Source organism: Macaca nemestrina, chromosome 8 (assembly GCF_043159975.1).
Source record: "Macaca nemestrina isolate mMacNem1 chromosome 8, mMacNem.hap1, whole genome shotgun sequence".
Lineage (NCBI taxonomy): Eukaryota > Metazoa > Chordata > Mammalia > Primates > Cercopithecidae > Macaca > Macaca nemestrina.
The window spans coordinates 36,869,846-36,890,781 of record NC_092132.1 but is presented as its reverse complement, the minus strand read 5'-3'; the positions used below and the strand labels follow the sequence as shown (position 1 = coordinate 36,890,781).

Genomic DNA, 20,936 nt, shown 5'->3' with positions numbered 1-20,936 from the left:
AATGTTGTATTGCATTGTTCTTGAATACTTTAAGGACACTTAACCTCATCTTTGCAATTAGACTGTAAGCCCATTGAGGATCAGAGACTACTCTAAGTTCTTCTTCAAATAGACAGATTGGCTAATTTTTGTGATGTCCTTTCCTTGATTCCCCGATAAAAGATAAAATTTACTAAAATTTTTAAATAGCCCTTTGAAGTCTATGGAGCCCTTTCATATACATTATCTTTAAACCAGAAAGTCCTACTGGAATTTTATTACTTTATATTCTTAATCAGGAAAAGTAGCTGCTCACCACTCTGTAGAGTTGCAAGGTCTCCTTGGAAAAGGCTTTAGTACCTATCTGAGTAAGTGAATATATGCTGAATAGAATGCTAAAGCAACAAAAAGTTGCAAGGAGATCTTCTTATTCTTTAAGCCTTCCTTCAGTATAAGGAACTTTTAAGTGGCAGTTGGCTAGCCTGTATGAGGAGCCCAGATTCAGAACTGGGGAGCTCTGCTAGTATTAGAGTGGTCCCGACCAACCATCAATGACAAGTCTTTAAGTAAAGTTAACATTAAGATCAGACAACGATGGCACCTAGCAGGAGGAAAAGAGTGAGCATTATACTCTATATTTGAAGCAGCAGCTATGTCTATGTTTTCCATTTGGAATCAGCTTTAAATCAACTCTCCTTGGGAATGACTTGCCCTGAGGAATAAAAGACCCCAAAGATCTGAAATCTAAGGCTGTAGTATTTTGGAAGATCAGGTCTACCTGAGGTTCAGTATGTTAGTCTGTGAAGAACCCAACAGCCAACGATGGGCAGCATAAAAGGGATCTGATTCCCCATCAAATCTCTGGACACAACCATTGGAGATCACTTTGCCCAGGAACAACATTGCCTGAGTGTACTCAGGAATCATGCCTTATATGGCACATTCTGCTCTCTATCGTGAGGAAGTGGCTGAGTAAAAGAAGTGAAAGTGCTTTGATTCTGGGAATCCAGCTCTCTTTACTGGCCATAACACCAGGGAATGGGTTCACCCCTCCTCAAGGAATAAAAATGAAAGGAAAGGAAAGTTTGTCTCAGCTACTGTGCATTGGCCATGATCAGTCAAGTCAAACCCAGCTTCCAGTAGCTCTCTATCATAGTAAGTACTCTTTTCTCTCTTGGATACTATTAAGCAAAAGGTTACTTGGAATTAAAATGTGGATAGGATTAGGGCTTTGATAAAACGCAGATCAAATTTCTCACTACTCCTGCTATTCTTGACAAGCAAAAGTTCAGGCATTATATTCTCAAATTTGAGGGTTAGTCTATTTCTACATGCATGCAGAATGCAAAAATTGTTCCATATTATTTTAATCTTTACAATAAACTTATAAATCAGGAAGGTCAAATATCGCTTTTCCCATTTGAAATGTCAGCTCTTCGTATCTGACAGTTAAGAAATACATATTAATTACATAATGTTTTAAAATATCTAATCTCCTTTTTGACCAGGTGTGGTAAGCAGAATAATGGTCCACAAAAATGCCCACTTCCTAATCTCTGGAACCTGTAAGTATGTTATTTCACATTGAAAAAGGACTTTGTTGATGGGGTTAAATATCTTGAGACGGGGAGATTATCCTGGATTATCTGAGTGGGACCAATATAATCACAAGGATCTTTATAAGGCAGGCAGAAAGGTCAGAATCAAAGGAGATGTGATCTCAGAAGCAGAGAGAGACAGAGACAATTAAAGAGATTTGGAGATACCATGTTGCTGACTTTGAAAAGAAAAGGGCCACAAGCTAAGGAACACAGATGGTTTTGAAAAGCTGAGAGTCAAGGAAATAAATTCTCTTCTAGAGCCTACAGAAAGAAAGAGGAGGGCAGGCCTACTGATACCTTTACTTAAATTTGTGTTGTCGTAAGCCACTAAATTTGTGGTAATTTGCCATAGCAGCAGTAAGGATCCAATACTCCAGGAGAAAAAATTAGGGACAAGTCTTTAGCCAAAACACTGAAAATGTGATCTATTTTACAGCTTGTATATTTGTGGGTGGAAAGCAAAGTTGGTAAAATAATTGGTGGGAAGAAAATTTTTTGGTGGTCCCCTAACACATAGGCTCATTGTGTGTTTCTACTTTCCTGGCATTACCAAGATCTCTTTGCAGACACATGCAGCTAACACAGCCAAATGCTAACTGCACTTCTACGTGCATGTCTTCACATTTCATACTTGGGTGTGAAAGTAGAACTGTGGGAAGGGCCAGGGCAGATTCTAAAGGGTCAGTGAAAATTTTTGTTTGCCTAAAGCTTTTCCAAGCTAAATTCAAAGTCCAGTAATATAATATTATTTCACAATATTAATTAAAAATGAGAATTTGCTTCTGTAATCCTGTGAAGAACCCTGCTTAGAAATTTGCACATACTTTTCCACCTGTAGGGGTTCAAGTTCAAAGTTTTTAAGGTTGTCTATTCAACTTTTTTGTAGAGAAATAAGCTTCATGCTTAAAAAATGTTCTTTTGTTATTTCAATTTTTACTAACACTATTTTGTTGTTAATAAGATTCTAGGAACATATTCTCATAATCTTCATGTTGTTTTTATTACTTGTTTTGCAGCTTTTCTTTTTTCTCTCTCTTTTTAAAATTATACTTTAAGTTCTAGGGTACATGTGCACAACGTGCAGTTTGTTACATATGTATACATGTGCCATGTTGGTGTGCTGCACCCACTAACTCGTCGTTTACGTTAGGTATATCTCCTAATGCTATCCCTCCCCCGTCCCGCCACCCTATGCAGGCCCCGGGTTTTGCAGTTTTTCAATAGATTCAAACTAAGTCAACCCAGATCTAAGTAACAAATTTTCAGTAACTTGGTGAAATTTCCAAAGTCTCTAGCATTAAAAAAAAAAAAAAAAAAAAAAAAAAAAAAAAAAAAAAAAAGTTTATCTGGGGATAAGTAGTCTTGAATTCAGACACAGCTATAATTCCATAACATATTCAGCTACAGTAGGTAGAAAGCTTGAATATTATGTGTAGCCTCTTACTCCTGATAATTACTAACAATTATTGAGCACTTACTGTACTATGTATTTTACACTTATTGGCATGTATAATTTTCACACAGCTCTGTGATGCAGTGTGGTGGCTGATTGTGTTAATAGTTGCATTTTTTCACATACTTTTGCATCCACACCGTTTAGTAATTTCTTTTAACATTGGCTGAGGCATGACCATGCGACTTGCGTGGCGAATGGAACAATAGCAAACTGAATGCAAGCGGAGACTTGAAAAAGTGCTTGCACATTTCCCTTCTGTCGCTGGGATCTCTGCCACCACCAGCAAACAGGCCATCAGCCTCCTGGAGAGACATGAGACATATGTGGAAAGGAGCCAAGATATCCCAAGCAAGGTCATCCTAAACTATCAAGCCCCAGCTTCTCTTCTGGGTAATCGCAGAAGCCTGAGTGAGCCCTGACTAAGACCAGCCAAGCCCAGCCCAGCCCAGATTGTAAGGAATAATAAATGGTTTTGGGTTTAAACTCTAAGTTCTAAGGTAGTTGGTTACTTAGCAATAGCTACGTGGTACATGTAGCTAATACTATTATTTTCAGTTTATATATGAGTAAACTGAATTTTAGAAGGATTATGTATCTTGCTCAAGGTTTTGCTTCCAGGCTGTTTGACTCTAAAGCTCATGAGCTTAACCACATGCAATCAACTACAATTTGGTAAACTGTGAAATGAATTGGTCAACCTAGAAATTGATAGACTAGTTCTTTATACACACACACAGACACACACGCACACACATATTATATATATGCATGCATATGTATGTGTGTTCATATGCATGTGTACACATGATGTTTCCCTTCTGAAAGGGCAGAAATGAGTATAATGAAATAAATAAATGTGGCATCATGGACTTTAGGTGATCATCATTGATTAGTTAATTTCACATGGGTGACACTTCACCTTTTGGGTGGGATAATTTTCCTATTATATAGAGCTCTTCTTATGCTATATAGGATGTTTACAAATCTGACCCTGTAAAATGTTACTAATGCCCCTCCAGTCATAATGACAATGAAGAATGCACCCACAGTACTTTTGATGACTCATTTTGGTCCCTATGTATTACAGGAAATTTCCGAACTTTCCTCCATGGGGAATAGGGAAGGGAGAGAGATATTGTCTCCAGCAGAGAACCACTCTTAGAATTTTTAATGTATTGGCTTTTACCAAATACATGTGGATATTTTGTGGGTATGTATGCACTAATTTAAAATAATTTTAATTTAACTTTTAAGGCTTAATAAATTATTATCAGGCAAACACCTTTGACATCACCACTCAGGGAAAGAAGTAGTACTTTGTCAGTTAGCCTAGATACTTCTCCTATATCCCCTGTCTCAGTTGTAACTCCCTCCATACTCTCAAAAGTAACTGCTCTTCTTTTACTCTTTTATAGTAATCACTAATTTGTGTGTGTGTGTGTGTGGGAGATGAAGTCTGGAGTCTTGCTCTGTTGCCCAGGCTGGAGTGCAGTGGTGTGATCTCGGCTGTCTCTAACCTCCACCTCCAGAGTTCAAGTGATTCTTCTGCCTCAGCCTCCTGAGTAGCTGGGATTACAGGCAAATTTTTGTGTTTTTAGTAGAGACAGTGTTTCATCATGTTGGCCAGGCTGGTCTTGAACTCCTGACCTCAAGGGACCTGCCCGCCTCGGCTTCCCAAAGTGCTGGAATTACAGGCATGAGCCACTGTGCCTGGCCTATAGTAATCACTTCTTAAATTTTTATTTTAGCTTCATCATTTAAATGTATGTCTCTAGTCACTATATTTATTTGATTATACTTTTAAAATCTTCTATATCAGCCTTTTTCAATCTATAGTTATTCTCTTCATTTCTTTTTCTCAAAATTAATCTGTGGAAGAATCTTGGATGTTTACTTATTTCAGGCTTAGGGCATTAAATATATGAGATTAGCACATTTTTTGTTTGAAAAAAAACACAGTAATATATTTTATATAGTCAACCTATGTTTAGTCAGTCTGTCACAACTATGCATTGGTTCAGAAAAATATTGTCATTTTGGCCTAGTTTGTATCTGGGGATAATGACCCCTGACTTTCATCAGTTAGCATTAGGGCCAAGAAACACTTATGTAAACAGTGAGATTAATAATTATTTCCAAAACAACAAGCTTTGATTGGCTTCCAGGGATGCTATTAACAACTCTTAGCCCATACTTATTCAAGAATGATGTCATCACTTGAGCCATATATAAATCACTTTTTAGATGATATAAAGTGATATAGAAAATAGCTTTTGCTTTCAACATTTTCTCTGTGCCCAATTGTTACTTCATGACTTTTTCCTTCCAAATTAGAAAACAATCAAAGCCTGGTCACTTTGTGGGATCATGATGCTATAGTTTGGGCTGCTTTTTTATTTTCTTAGTTCTCTACTTTAAGTCAGAATGATTTTAGAATATCAGCTTACAGAATAATAGAGAAGGTAAGTAGCTATTTGTCCTTTCGAAGTTGGCAGGTAGATTGATTGCCTGGAAATCTGAGTGCTATTCAAAACCAGCATATTGTGTTTTCTGGTTGTAATCACAATACATATTCATTACAGAAATCTTTTAGGAAAAATACAAAGAAAAATAACAAAAAATACAAAATACATGCCTTACTGACAGAGTTCATTCTCATTTTTCCTGTAAGCGTGTATGTTTAATGATCACTTTCAGGGACAGCATGCCACTGCCACTGCCCAAATCCTGTCCTGTTAGCACTGTGACAATGCTGCTTCTCATTTTGCACTGTGTGCATTCCTCTCTCCTGCTATGCAGTCCATGTGCTACTATACTCTTGAGGTTGCCACTGTAAAGGCTCCCACCATGTTAACTCACCCACAATATAGCTTTGCCCATAATTCTGCATGGGACTGTCTTCTGTTGCACTCTTCAAAAGAAGTGTATCTCATCCCAAGACCTTTGGACTACAGCGAGCAGACTTGTGGGACAGGTAGGTTCTCAGGCCACATTGGTCTGGATAGTTAATTACAAAGCCAAGTAACAACTAAATCTATTAATCTATAGCCCAGGCCAATAATCTTCCTTGCTAGCTGTCACGGAAGCCCTCTCCTTCATCTTAAGTTGGAAAAGAGTTCATCATTAAGGGGCTTCATAAACCTTATTCCGTCTTTATTTTTCATGTGATCTCTTAGCTTTACTAAATATTTATTGAAGAGCTACCTATTTTTAGGTCTTCTGCTAGTGGTTTTGGGAGCCAGATTGATAAGTAAAGTGCATTTGTGGCTCTCAAAAGCGTATTCATCTCAGTAGTTAATTAATTCTAAACCTATTACACAAATTTGTATTTGACACTGCCTGGCACAGTGAAGGACTAGTAAGTGTTAGTAAATGCAATGATTAGTAATCATCATTAGCTGAAGGATCCATGTATCATTCAAATGAATATGATCTGTAAGTAGTTAGAAATGCAAAAACAGATTTAAGAAAATACATGTGTTCAGGCTGGATTCATGCCTGTAATCCTAGCACTTTGGGAGGCTGAGGTGGGTGGATTGTCTTAGCTCAGGAGTTTGAGACCAGCTTGGGCAACACGGTGAAACCCTGTCTCTATGAAAATACAAAAAATTAACTGGGCATGGTGGCGCATGCCTGTAATCCCAGCTACTCAGGAGGCTGAGACAGAAAAAGCGCTTGAACTTGGGAGGCAGAGGTTGCAGTCAGCTGAGACCACGTCACTGAACTCCAGCCTGGGCCACAGAGCGAGACTCCATCTCCAAAAAAAAAAAAAAAAAAAAAGAAAAAGAAAAAAGAAAATATACGTGTTCAATTATTTGTGTGATACATTGCCCATCCATCTGTAATAGCTTGAATGGTCCTAGAAAACAATTGACAAGGCTGGTAAACTGCAATTGTTTGCACACTTTCAACTTTATTCAGAAGACACATATGACTTTATCAGTTCATTCTCCAATAATGCATAGTGCTCAACAAATTTGTGTAATAGGTTTAGAATTAATTAACTACTGAGATGAATACTCTTTTGAGAGCCACAAATACACTTTACTTATCAATCTAGCTCCCAAAACTACTAGCAGAAGACCTAAAAATAGGTAGCTATTCAATAAATATTTAGTGAATGAATGAACTCAAGAATTTAGTTAAACAACCATACTCAGGAATATTGCAAGGCACATCTGTTTTCAGTTCTTCTAAGAAAAGTAGGCTCAAAGGCCTATTATATCATCAAAAGTTATTAAATTCATTGTAGGAATTGTTCCAAGTTCATGACTGCACTCTGAATGATAATCTGGTAAAACTAGAATGATAATCCCATAGACAAATAAAATATCTCTTAACTCATTCATTTATTGGTGTACTCAACAAACATTTATGACCACTCACTATATACCCCTTACCCCTACCATCAATATTAAGCAATGGGAATATAACAATGTAAAAGACTGGCATGGTTCCTACTCTTATGAAATTTGCAGTCTAACGGAGGAGACAAATAAATAGCTGATTTCAAGAGTATACAGTCCTTGCTAGAGAAATACATTGCCTAACCCAGTGGTCTTCAAACTTGGTGGGCATCAAAATCATTTGGAAAGCTTTTTGAAAACACAGTTTGCTGGACCCAACCCAAGAACTTCTGATTCAGTGCATCTGGGATATGTCCCAAGAAGTTATATTTGAAGTTCTCAGGTGATGCTGATGCCACTGGTCCAAGGATAACACTTTGAGAACCATTGACTTAGACTAAAGGAGTGTTAGGCTAAGCTAAACTCTGCAATCTCATTATTTCAATTATAATTGAGGCCAGGGTAATTCATTGAAATACTAATTTTGTATAGATATATTTATTGCTTCCTGGTTTTCAAGGAGAGAGCTGATCTGTAGCCATTTTTTCCCACATATGTTTTTGGAAAGTGTAAGGCAGAAGCTTTTTAAACTAAGGGGCCTTTTGTAAACATCTACACTCCATTTAAAAGAGTTTATGAGGCGGTTGCAGTGACTCACGCCTGTAATTCCAGCACTTTGGGAGGCTGAGGTGGGAGAATCGCTTGAGGCCAGGAGTTGGAGACCAGCAACATGGCAAGACCACATCTCTAAAAGAAAAAGAAAACCAAAGCAAGAATGCATATCCCATTCACAACAGACGAAAGAGAAAAACAAACCTAGGAATCCCTCCAACCAATGAGTTGAAAGATCTCTGCAAGGAGAACTACAAAACACTCCTGAAAGAAATCAGAGATGACACAAACAACTGGAAAAATATTCCATGCTCATGGATTAGAAGAATCAATGTTGTTAAAATGGCCATATTGCCCAAAGCAATCTACAGATTCAGTGCTATCCTATCAAACTACCAATGTCATTTTTCACAGAATAAGAAAAAACTATTCTAAAATTCAGATAGAACCAAAAAAGAGCCCAAATAGACAAAGCAATCTCAAGCAAACAGAACAAAGCCGAAGGCATCACATTTTCTGACTTCAAACTGTAACGTAAGACTACAGTAACCAAAACAGTACCATACTGGTACAAAAACAGACACATAAACTAATGGAACAGAATAGAGAAGCCAGGAGTAAAACTGCAAACCTACAGCCTTGTCCATCTTTGAAAAGGTCGACAAAAACAAGCAATGGGAAAATGATTCTCTGTTCAATAAATGCTGTTAGGAAAACTGGTCAGCCATATGCAGAGGAATGAAATAAGACTTCTACTTTTCACCATATACAAAAATTAACTCAAGATGGTTTAAATATTTAAATATTTAAATGTAAGACTTCAAACTATAAATTCTTAGAAGAAAACTCCATTCTGGACATTGGTCTTGGCACAGAATTGATGGCTAAGACCTCAAAAGCAACTCCACCAAAACCAAAAATTGACACATGGGAACTAATTAAACAAAAGAGCTTCAGCACAGCAAAAGAAACTGTCAACAAAGAAAACAGATACACTGCAGAATGAGAGAAAACATTTGCAAACTATGCATCTGACAAAGCTCAAGTATCTGGACTTTATAAGGAACTTAAACAAATCAACAAACAAAAAACAACCCCATTAAAAAGTGGGTAGAGAACATGAACAGACACTTTTCAAAAAAAGACATACAAGTGGCCAACAAACATGAAAACAGTGCTGTAAATCACTAATCATTAGAGAAATATAATCAAAACCACCATGAAGTATAACCTCACACCAGTCAGAATGGCTACTATTAAATAGCCAAAAAATAATAGATGCTAGTGAGTCTGCAGAAAAAAGGGAATGCTTATACATTATTGGTGAGAGTGTAAACTAGTTCAGCCATTGTGGAAAGCAGTTTGGATATTTCTCAAAGAGTTTAAAACGGGACTACCATTCGACCCAACAATCTGATTATTGGGTATATATCCAAAGGAAAATAAACCATTCTACCAAGGAGACACATGCACTCATTTATTCATCAGAGCACTATTCACAATAGCAAATACTTGGAATCAAGCTAGGTACCCATCAATGGTGGACTGGATTAAAAAATGTGGTGCATATACACCATGGAATACTACACAGCCATAAAAATGAATGAAATCATGACCTTTGCAGCAATATAGATTCAGCTGGAGGTCATTATCCTAATCAAATTAGTATAGGAACAGAAAACCAAATACTAAATGTTCTCACTTATAAGTGGGAGCTAAGCATTGGGTACACATGGACACAAAGATGGGCAACATTGACAGTGGAGACTCCACAATATGGGAAGGAAGGAGTGGGGCAAGTGCTGAAAAAGTAACTTTTGAATACTATGCTCAGTACCTGGGTGATGGGATCAGTCACACCCCAAACCTCAGCATCATGAAATATGCCAATTGCATGTATTGGTATTGAGATCCAGCAGAAAGAAGAAATTTCGGTTGTGCTAGAGAAATCTGGGTTCAGTGATCAGAAATCTGTGATCAGAAGAGAAGCTTGCCCCATTTCATGATCATATATTAGAGACATGACAAGATCATGTCCAAGAAACATGGCAAAAATGGGGCATCAAAGGAAAATGGTCCTGGGTCTGAGGGCTCCCAGCCTTGCCTGTGATTCCCTTACCCAAAACGTGGAGCACAGACACAACAGAGGAATCAGACTTACAGGAGCCACACAAGTTGTGGAAGTGGACATTCAGAGATTCTAAGAGATAACAAAGGGACTAATTTATCCCCAACCCCAAGAATCTGGCATGACGTAAGACTGAGTCCCTGACAATGCTGGAGGAGAACAGCAACACAGTAGAAAGGGTTTCTTGCTAGGTGAACACAGGGAAGCTGTGGTAATGATTTAAATAGGTTGAATTGTAATGAATAAGTATTATTTCCGACATTTCTAAATTTGTGGGCGCAGATTTATACTTGTCTCTATTAGTTCATGAGACAATTGTAAAATTAGTTTAAGAGAAATTATAAAACCAGTAAACCATCACTTGATATATATTTTTCATGAAGTTTTTTTCTTGGGGGGGGAAAGTCTAATAAAGAACTTTATACTTAATATGGTCTCAAGAAATATTTGTTAAATCGAAATGACCGTATTAGGATGTTTCCAAATTCTCCATGTGCATGCATGCTAAATATACACTTTAGGACAAGTGACATGGTATATTTTAAGAGAGGCAGTGTAGTGCTTGGGTTGAGGGAATAGGTTTAGGAATCACCTGCTTAGATTCAAGTATGTTATACGATAATTTTGTAACCTTAGACAATTAGCTAAATGTTTTGTGCCAAGTTTGCATTTGAAAAACGAGTGTAATAATAATAATGCCCACCTCTCAGTGTTGTCACCTAGATTAAATGAATTATATCTTTGAGGTTTTAAATGCAAGACTTCAAAATTAATGACAATGTATAGGCTGTAGCCAATTTGCATGGGTGAGCTCATGAATAAGTTCCAAATAGTTAAGAATGTGCCTTTTATTGTATATTCTCCTTGCAGACTTGGAATTCAGAACCTTTCTCAAAAAGCCTAGAATTTGTTGTTATTGTTGTTAAACTGTGATCTGTTTTAAGGTTTGATGAACTGAGATCCTGCAAAATATTCAGTGCATTAACAGTGACAGTTTTAACATTGGCATAGAAACACTCTCAAGATATTTAAACATCAGCTAACTTGATTGTCTTTGGACTTCAATGCTGTCTTTATATATTTTTGTCCTTCATAACTCAGGTTATAAAAATATCATTACCTGAGCTAAAAAATGTGCAGGGCAACCATCCATCTTCCAAGCGTGGTCTGTAGAACATGACATATTACATAGGAGAATAACACAGGGGTGGGTTCCTCCTTGGTTATTTCGTTATACTAAACATCTGTACATTTCATTTTAGCTTGTATTATAGCTGGCTTTCTTGGTTACAGGCACACAGAGTATCCATTCCCCAAACAAGCTCTGTTTCTTGTAACTCACCATCTCCTTTTTAATTCCATAATTCCACTGGCAATTTGGAGTGGTCTGCTTACTCATGTTGTGTCTGCAGTTCTGGAGTCTTAGCCCTTGAGTCATGTAATTTTGGAAATCTTTGCCTTCTGCCTTATGTATTAACAGCAATCAGGCAGCCTCTTAAGACCTTCCTGGAAACATCCCAAAATACCTCAACTTTTATTTTGGTTTTAGTTTGAAGAAATATCAGTCAAGTTATCCCTGAGCTCCCAATTTTGACTGACCACCCAGCTGAAGACAGCCTTAGAGATGTCTAGTTTGGCAAATCAACATCCTTGGCAGCAATTTGTGGATTTACTAAATGTCACACAACCAATTTGTATTATCAAGGTACCAAAATCACAATTCAGCTTTTTATTCTAAGGAAAACTTTTTCTATGACTGATGGTTAGTACTAGAAATTCCTTCCTTTCTTATTTAGCTGATCAATGAAAGGCTAGGTTCCAAAGTAGGAAAAAATACTATGGGATTAAAGATTCACTAAGTAAAGAAACCTATTTAAAAAAAATTAGTAGCAATTGAGGGATAAAAGGGTAGATGAAACTCTATAATCAGAGTTTATAGAATATGTGTTAATTACACGTATTCAATAAAACCTTTTTAACCTACTATATACAGGGTACATTGCTAAGTCACAGAGAAGGTGTGAAAAACTAAGACCCATTTTCTTGTCCACAAGAAGCTTATTGTCTAGGTTGAAAGGCAAGAAGATAAACAGGTGATTTCAATACAGAGTGCTAAGTGCTATATTAGGAGGAAGTACTTACTATAACGACAGCACTAAGATAAAGCACCAGGAACAATATGGGGTTTGGGGTTAGAAGAATTTTCCTGGAGGTGTTCATACCGAAGCTATAATAAGAAAGGGGTAAATAATTTGGCCAGGAAAAGATAATGCATTTTGAGCATTCTAGGCAAAGGAAATAGCCGTGCAAAACCTCAATTATTGCAATCAAAGAGGGAAGGTCTTAGAAGTTCTCACTCACATATTATGTTAATTTTGGTAAATTGTAAAAGTAGCCACAGATTCTTCCCATTTGTTGCATCCAGGTTCTTACAATGTGATGTCACAACTCCTCCCATAAAGAGGTGGGGTATATATTTCTACCTCTTGAGTCTGGGGTGGCCATGTGACTTGTTTTAGTCAAAAGGACATAAGCAAATGTGAAAACTGCTTGTGCTTTGGAGCCTGGCCTCTTGCTGAGCTAAAGGCCTGAGACGACCACGTTTTATGAGCATGAACAAGCCTGTAGGGGGAAAGAGAGATCCTGTGGAGGAAAACTGAGGCATCTGGGCTGACAATCTGCCAACTGCCAGGTAGGTAAGAGAAGCTGTCTGTGTAAGGCAAAATTAGCTTCACTACCCTGCAAAGATGTCCGTATCCTAATCCTCAGGACCTGTGAATATGTTATTTTACATGGCAAAGGGGACTTTGAAGATGTGACTAAGCATTTTAAGATGGGAGGATTATCCTGGATCAATCATCTTGGTGAGTTTATTATAATCACAAGGGAGACAGGAGACTCAGAGTCAGAGAAGACGGGGTAATGGAAGCCAGGGTAGATATCATAGAGAGATTTGAAAATGGTATATGGCTGGCTTTCAAGATGGAGGGCGGAGTCATGAGATAAAGAATGTAGGTGGCCTCTAGAATCTAAAGAAGGCAAGGAAACAGATTCCTCTCTAAAGCCACGAGAAGGAACACAGGCCTGTGGATATCTTAATTTTAGTCCAGCTAGACTTCTGATCTTTATTTAGAACGCTCAGGAAATACAAACTATAACAAACAGTTGTTTTAAGTTACTACATTTCAGGGTGATTTCTTACACAGGAACTGCTAAACAATACACTGATCTATAAGTTCAAAATAAAAAATAAAGCAAAAGAGTACTTATATTAAGCTACTTAGAAATAGTCATTTTCTAACTCTCCCATGGACTTTTATGTGGGTTCTTTACATCTTCTGAGATTCCAAATGAGGATTTCATCCATTCTTTCATCCAATACAACCTGGTTGTCTGTTGTCTGATTAGTAATGAACTAGACCCTGCAGTAGCAATTGGAACTTGTTTCTGCTTTCAAAGAGCAATTCTGTTCCTAGAAGTCTCATTTTGAGTATGTTGCTTAAGTCTCTAAACTTCAGTATCTGCATCTTCAAAAATGGGATAATAATAGTACTTAGCTTAGAGAATTGCTTTGAGACTCAGATGCGAAAATGCTTATAAAGCACTCAGCTTTACATGACATTCAGTAAGTATTCAGTGAATGCCAGCAGAATTGAAAAGAGATGAGGGAAAACTAGATGGCAAATAAAAAGTCGGAAAGATAGTAATATGAGAAGTAACTCTTATTTATTGTTTGTGATGCTCTGGAAAACTTATGCTTATGTTTAGTAATAGTGACAACAACTCTGCAAGGTAGATTTTGTTATTTTTACTTTACAAATGCCAAAATTGAGATTTCAAAAGTTAAGTATCTTATTGGGTTGGTGCAAAAATAATTGCAGTTTTGCCATTACTTTTGATGGCGAAAACTGCAATTACTTTTGCACCAACATAATACTTGACACCACACAAGCAGCCGGTAGCACCAGGCATCTAACCCTGCACTGTCTAATCCTAATGTCCTTCATCTTCCTGTATCAGGTGGCCTACAGGTGACTGTGGCTAAATCAGCTGCAGTCAGGGTGGTCTTTTTAAAAGGCATATCTGATTCTGTCAGCCATGCTTTTACAGCTCCCCATTGCCTGTAGAATCAAGTTCAAAATCCTAACATTGTCTCTGAGGCTTTTCACCTCCATATTGCTAAATTTCCTCCTCCATATTGCTTCCCTGTGCTTTGGCTATACAGACTTCTACCAGCATGGCGAGCACGACATGCTCTCCCCTACTTCAGGACTCTTCACACTGACTGATCTCTCTCCTGGAATGCGTACTCTTTCTTACATCTTGGACCAGCTAACTCTGGCACGTCCTTCCCACCTCTGTTTCCATATCATTTTCTTCTCTGATACTTAGATTCCTTGGCTATGTCTTTTCTTCAATCTTTTTTCTTTTTCTTTCTTATTCTTTACCTTTGAAGTTCCTTGTCTTATTGCCAGTCTTTCCCTGTAGTAGAAACCTCCTGTGGCTGTTTGATCCAATAGTTTATCTTTTCTGGACACTGTCTACTGTACAAAGGAATGATCTCTCAGAATCTCCATTTCTAAACTTCATTACCATTCCCCACCTTCCTGTTCTCATCCTGCCCATTCATGCAGAGTTGAGCATCTAATTTAGGTGACCATTTTTTTTTTCATTCTACCAAGAATTTGGAGTTTTGAACAAAGAGATGTAGAGCCTAAAGGGGGCGGAAGCTGAATTGTGTTAACAGCTCTCTAAAGCTAAGTCCCATCAGCTCCTACCTCTCAGTCTACAATTAGCCCTGGTTCCTATTCTCCCCAAGCTTGGTTGTTCACCTCATCTTTGGATTTCTAGTTGCTTTCAGTATCCTTCCAATACAGTCCTCTTTATCCTTAAACTAGCCAGATATGGTTTCTCTTACTGCCAGGCTGTGAATTCTGTGAATGTAATTTGAGAATTCCTTCTCATTATCCACCTGTTATAAACCTGTTTAACACCCTGGTATTTTTGGAAGCATAATGGAAAAGATACTCATTAGTCTATAGATTTATCTTTTAAAAATTTTGATGTTTGGTAGACTCTTTCAAAAAAGCTTCCATATTGATAATTATTTAATTAAAACAAGTCGACGTAAGCCTAGAACCTCTATGTCTGTGACCATTGCGTCTCTTTTACTCCACTCAGCTTAGACAAACTCATCTCTTTGGAATGCTACGAGAGGACATTCTGTCCTTTGTTAAGGGACTTGACCAATCGCAATTATATTATTATGCCTACGTCTGTTGAAAAATTCCAGAGAAGGTTAGAAAGAAGCATATGGGATTTTGGCTTGAATCAGATTAAATCAGTTTGTAATGAAAATGCAAAGATAGTTTGAGCAGTGAACTAAATGTCACAACTATGAAAAGCATCGATTTTACTACAAACTTTTTTTCTTCTTTGAATGTCCTATATATCGTGTGTTCAGTAGTGTTCTTGTTAGTGTGAATGAAGCTATTGGTACTGTAAACATAACTTCTGTTACGTGATGTCTAGCTCATTTGAGTTATACTAGTATACTACATCAATTTCTTATCTATTGTCTTGTATTTTTATTGATACATCATAGTTGTGCATATTTTGGGGTGCTTGTGATATTTTGATACATATATACAATGTATAATAATCAAGTCAGGGTAATTGGAATATCCATCACCTCAAATATTTATCTTTTATTTGTGTTGAGAATATTAAAATTCTTCTAGCTATTTTGAAATATATATAATATACTTATATATTATATATAAATAATGTATATATATCATATAAAAGATAGATATTGAAATATGTAGTATACCTTATGTATGTCTTATATATGATATATATTGAAATATATAGTAATTACAATTATAGTTAATGATAATTTATTATTATTGTTCCTTATTGTATTATCGAATATTAGAATCTATTTCTTCTCTCTAACTGTATTTTTATGCCCATTAACCAACTTTTCTTCATCCTCCTATTTTTTAACTATCCTTATTATGCATGTTTCTCACCCAGTTTGGGTTCTATGGTCATCAACTCTATGATACCCTCGCCAGAATTATTAATTTTCTGCTACTCCTTTCTTTTCCCACATTACTGCAATAAATCCTCAAGACTGAATTCAAGAACTCCCTTCCCTGTTTGAACATATAGGCTACTGAACAGTGCAGAAGTAAGACTGTATAACTACCAACTAAAACTACTGCAAACAGAGTTTTCAAGTCCAGCGGAGCCCTCAGTGTTGCTTGGCAATTTTTTTCACTAAATGTGGGTTAACAGCCTCAACCTTTTCTCTTTTAGTAGATTACTTTGCCTCAGTTTTCATAGACAAAATAGAGACCATCAGATATTAGCAATTTCTCTTCCCTACATTATAAAACTTCCCATGGTAGTATCCATCCTTCTTTTCTGTATAAGGGAAAATGAGTCAATATTTATCAGCTGCGTGCTTTTTGTATCTCCAGCCTAACCCAAACTCTTGAACTACACTCCTATTTCTTATTACCTATTAAACATCTCTACTGGGTATCCAATACACTTTTCAAACTTCACTGATTGAAGTTGTCCCATCATCTTCCCCATGCCAGGTAATGGCAAGTCGCATCCTTGCAGCTCTTTAGGCTACACACTTTGGAGTTATCCTTGCCAGCCAAGTCATTATCATTTCTTGTTTGGACTATATCAATAACCTCCTAATTTATCCTCTTTCTCCCACAACATTGTGTACCTGCAATCTATTCTCAACATAGTATCTGGAGTTATTCTGCTAAAAATGTAAATCAGATTATATTTTCTGCCCCAAATATCTATGCGTTCTCATTTCATGCCAAGCAAAAGCCAAAGTATTTGCAATGGCCTTTAAAGCTCCATACCATTGGGTTCACCATTGCCTCTTTGACCTCATGGCCCACTATTCTCCTCACTCGTTCATCTCTTTGTCCCTTGACTACAGTGGCCTTGCTCGGCCTTGGGCCTTTGCATTTGTTGTTCCCTTTGCCTGGAACGGTCTTCTCCATGATATTTGCCTGGCTTTCCCTTTACTTACTTTGGATTGTTGCTTGAATTTTTTTTTTTTTTTTTTTTTTTTGAGACGGAGTCTTGCTCTGTAGCCCGGGCTGGAGTGCAGTGGCTGGATCTCAGCTCACTGCAAGCTCCGCCTCCCGGGTTTGCGCCATTCTCCTGCCTCAGCCTCCCGAGTAGCTGGGACTACAGGCGCCGCCACCTCGCCCGGCTAGTTTTTTGTATTTTTAGTAGAGACGGGGTTTCACGGTGTTAGCCAGGATGGTCTCGATCCCCTGACCTCGTGATCCGCCCGTCTCGGCCTCCCAAAGTGCTGGGATTACAGGCTTGAGCCACCGCGCCTGGCCGTTGCTTGAATGTTTTCTTATCATTAAAAATAAAAAGGCATTCCTTTTTATTTTTATTTTTATTATTTTTTAGATGAAGTCTCGCTCTTGTCCCTCAGGCTGGAGTGCAATGGCCTGATCTCAGCTCACTGCAACCTCCGCCTCCCGGGTTCAAGCAATTCTCCTGCCTCAGCCTCCCAAGCAGCTGGGATTATAGGCACCTGCCACCACACCCAGCTAATTTTTGTATTTTTAGTAGAGACGGGGTTTCACCATATTAGGCAGGCTGGTCTCAAACTCCTGACCTCAGGTGATCCACCCACCTCGGTCACCCAAAGTGTTGGGATTACAGGCGTGAGCCACCATGCCTGTCCTCATTGAGGCATTTTAATCACTTTATTTAAAATTGCTTGATACTCTACATTGTTTTCTATTTCCCTTTTATGTCTTAATCTTCTCCATAGTGCTTACTACCATCTAACATTCTGTATATTCATTTTGTTTGCCTCCTCTGACTAGAATGCAAGATCCATAAAAATGGGATTTAAAAAAATGTACCACTATACTTTCCAGTGGCTATGACATTGCTGGAATATAGTAGAACTTCAGTAACGAATTTTTGAAATGAATGAATCTTTTTTTCCTTGCTAAAGAACTTTGTTTACACACTGAATCCAACTTTACTGCCCTCTTTAGGAACTGATTCATCAGTTATTCTCAGAATTTCCTGTGTTTCTCCTTTCTTTCATCTTAATATAGTCTTTAGGCTATAACTGTAATTAACAATCACTAATCTCTTTAAAAATATCTTCCCTGTGGTTTCCAGTTTAGGCTAATTTTCTTTTTTTTTTTTTTTTTTTTTTTTTTGAGACTGAGTCTGGCTCTGTCGCCCAGGATGGAGTGCAGTGGCCGGATCTCAGCTCACTGCAAGCTCCGCCTCCCGGGTTTACGCCATTCTCCTGCCTCAGCCTCCGGAGTAGCTGGGACCACAGGCGCCCGCCACCTCGCCCGGGTGGTTTTTTGTATTTTTTAGTAGAGACGGGGTTTCACCGTGTTAGCCAGGATGGTCTCGATCTCCTGACCTTGTGATCCGCCCGTCTCAGCCTCCCAAAGTGCTGGGATTACAGGTTTAAGCCACCGTGCCCGGCTAGTTTAGGCTAATTTTCTATGAAAATTACAGTAAAGAAACACAAGATGGAATGAATGCCTAGGAAAGATAGGAGGCTGGAAGACAAAATTAGATTTTAAAAAATATCTGGAAATTGGAAAGAGGATGGGAGCAAGATGAAGGATGAGACAGAGTAGAGTAGAGGCAGCTATAGCTCAGAATATATGGAAGGGAGCTTTGAGGGGTGTGTGTGTGTGTGTGTGTATGTGTATATGTGTATGTGTGGTTGGGACCATTGTCAGCTCATCTTCCTGGTGGTGCCTAGAGAATATTTGGACCCCCCGTTGACAGGGAGAAAGAGCTGTAATGAGAAGTAAAGTTAAAAGGAGGAGTTATTTTTTTGATATATGTGTATGTATTGCATCAGTCTGTTCGCCCATTTCCTCTCCCCATTGTTACACACAGAACTGTTCACTGGTGAGTTAGAATGCTGAGATTACAAGGGCTTCTTTATACATCCAATGTTACAGCCATGTGTTGCTAAAAAAAATCCTAGCGCAAAAGTCGATATATTTGCTGACACTGTACTAACTACTTAAAATCATGCCACATTTCAGTCTTCTTCATATTTAGGTCTTGACTTTTATGTACAGTTGTTTTTGTTAGATTTTTATAATTGGATTTCTGCTAGAGAGAAAAAACACATTTTTTACTCACATTAACTCTTTCAATTTCACAACAAATCTAAGAAAAATGCAACAACTGGAAAATTAAAACAACTGGAAACATTAAAAGTATCCATCAATATATACAAATATTGATTAAGTAAACTATAGTGTAATCTTACTATATATCATGCAACCTTTAAAAGAAAGGGAAGTAGATGTGTGTGTCCTGACATGGAAAAAGATTGAAGACACGTTTTCAATTGAAAAAAGCAAAGTGCATGATGGGATCCATGGACTAGGCACATGGACTGTGAATTAGAAGGGAGTGCTTAGAGCACAGTCACCTGAAATATCAGAATACCTGAAATACTGGAAGTTTCCAGTTTCTGCAGATTGATGCAGAATGCAAATGCCAGGAGGGAGAGACCCTGACCACCAGGGTGCAGGATGGTGCTCATTCTCAAACAATTTGGTGTTTTGGATATCATAAGAAAAATATCCAGGGAAAACAGAGACACTGGAGAAAGATAGTTGCAGTAAAGAAGAGTAAAAGAAAATAAGAAAAAGAAAGAAGAAAAGCCAATTGTGCAGAAAATCCAGGAATCTGCCCCCAACACAGCAAATATTTTCTGAGATCTCTAAGCAAAGAGATTCTTTTGGAAGACAAACACTCAGGACAAAGGCTGTGTATCGATTTGAGTATGACCTACCACATATCAAAGAAGGAATTGAGTAGACTGGCTAGACAGATATGAAGGTTGTATGGTTCAAACAAAATCTAATAGGCCAATTTGGATCTGCCTGACTGGATTCTCGGTAGACAGTGCCCTGTGTGAAGAGTGAAGATGAATTTTCTAGCGACTTACTAGACATAAAAGAAGACTTCTTTTAGTTTATTTCCTCTGGAAACCCTTGTGTTTCCAACTCCTAACTCAGAATACACTCTTGAAGATGTTGATATAAACAAAGTTTGTATCTTTGATGGACTTGTAGATGACAGCATTCAGAAGAAGGTGACATTTTGAAAGGCCCAGGAATACTCTTTCAAGACAGCCCACTTGTCTGTCATTCCAGGGATACATGATCAGACACCAACATAGAAATAACTATCATTTAGGGATGGTGGCCATCAATCAGGTATTTGATATTCTGTCCACTTATTTTGAGACTCCTAACTGGCCTAAAGCATTGAAGAAGGGAATTTCTTCCAGAAAAGTTATATTCTTCAGAGCACAGCTGCAGAACAAAGCACTGGAGGCCCTGACCAAAGAGCAGGGCAGAGGGTGGCAGTGACGCACACTTGCCTTTACTTGACGTCTTCTTGGACCTTCACAATAAGCTACTAATGACAGGGACCGCATTTTGTACTCTTTTGTACCCTCCCATACTTCCTGGCTCACAGGACATACCCATATTTATATTAAGTAAAAACACGTAACAAGGAATTAGCCCCAAACCACATGGCTTTGGATGTGTTTTAATGCATTTTTTGTACATATATCATTATCTGTGAAACACCTACTCTTTAGAGATTGTTCAAATAATAAATATTGTTGTATAAAAATTAATTATCATTATAGAAGAAAAAAGCAAAGCACAGCACAGTGCATAAAGATGATACATTTACTCTGTGTGCTTTTTAAAAGAAGTATATCAATGGATACATCT

General features: G+C 37.8%; 1 pseudogene; it reads left to right on the top strand.

The window, feature by feature from the left end:
- The first annotated feature begins 19,671 nt into the window (after positions 1 to 19,671).
- LOC105476128 (tRNA methyltransferase 10 homolog B-like) lies at positions 19,672 to 20,561 on the top strand (annotated as a pseudogene).
- The last annotated feature ends 375 nt before the right edge of the window (positions 20,562 to 20,936 follow it).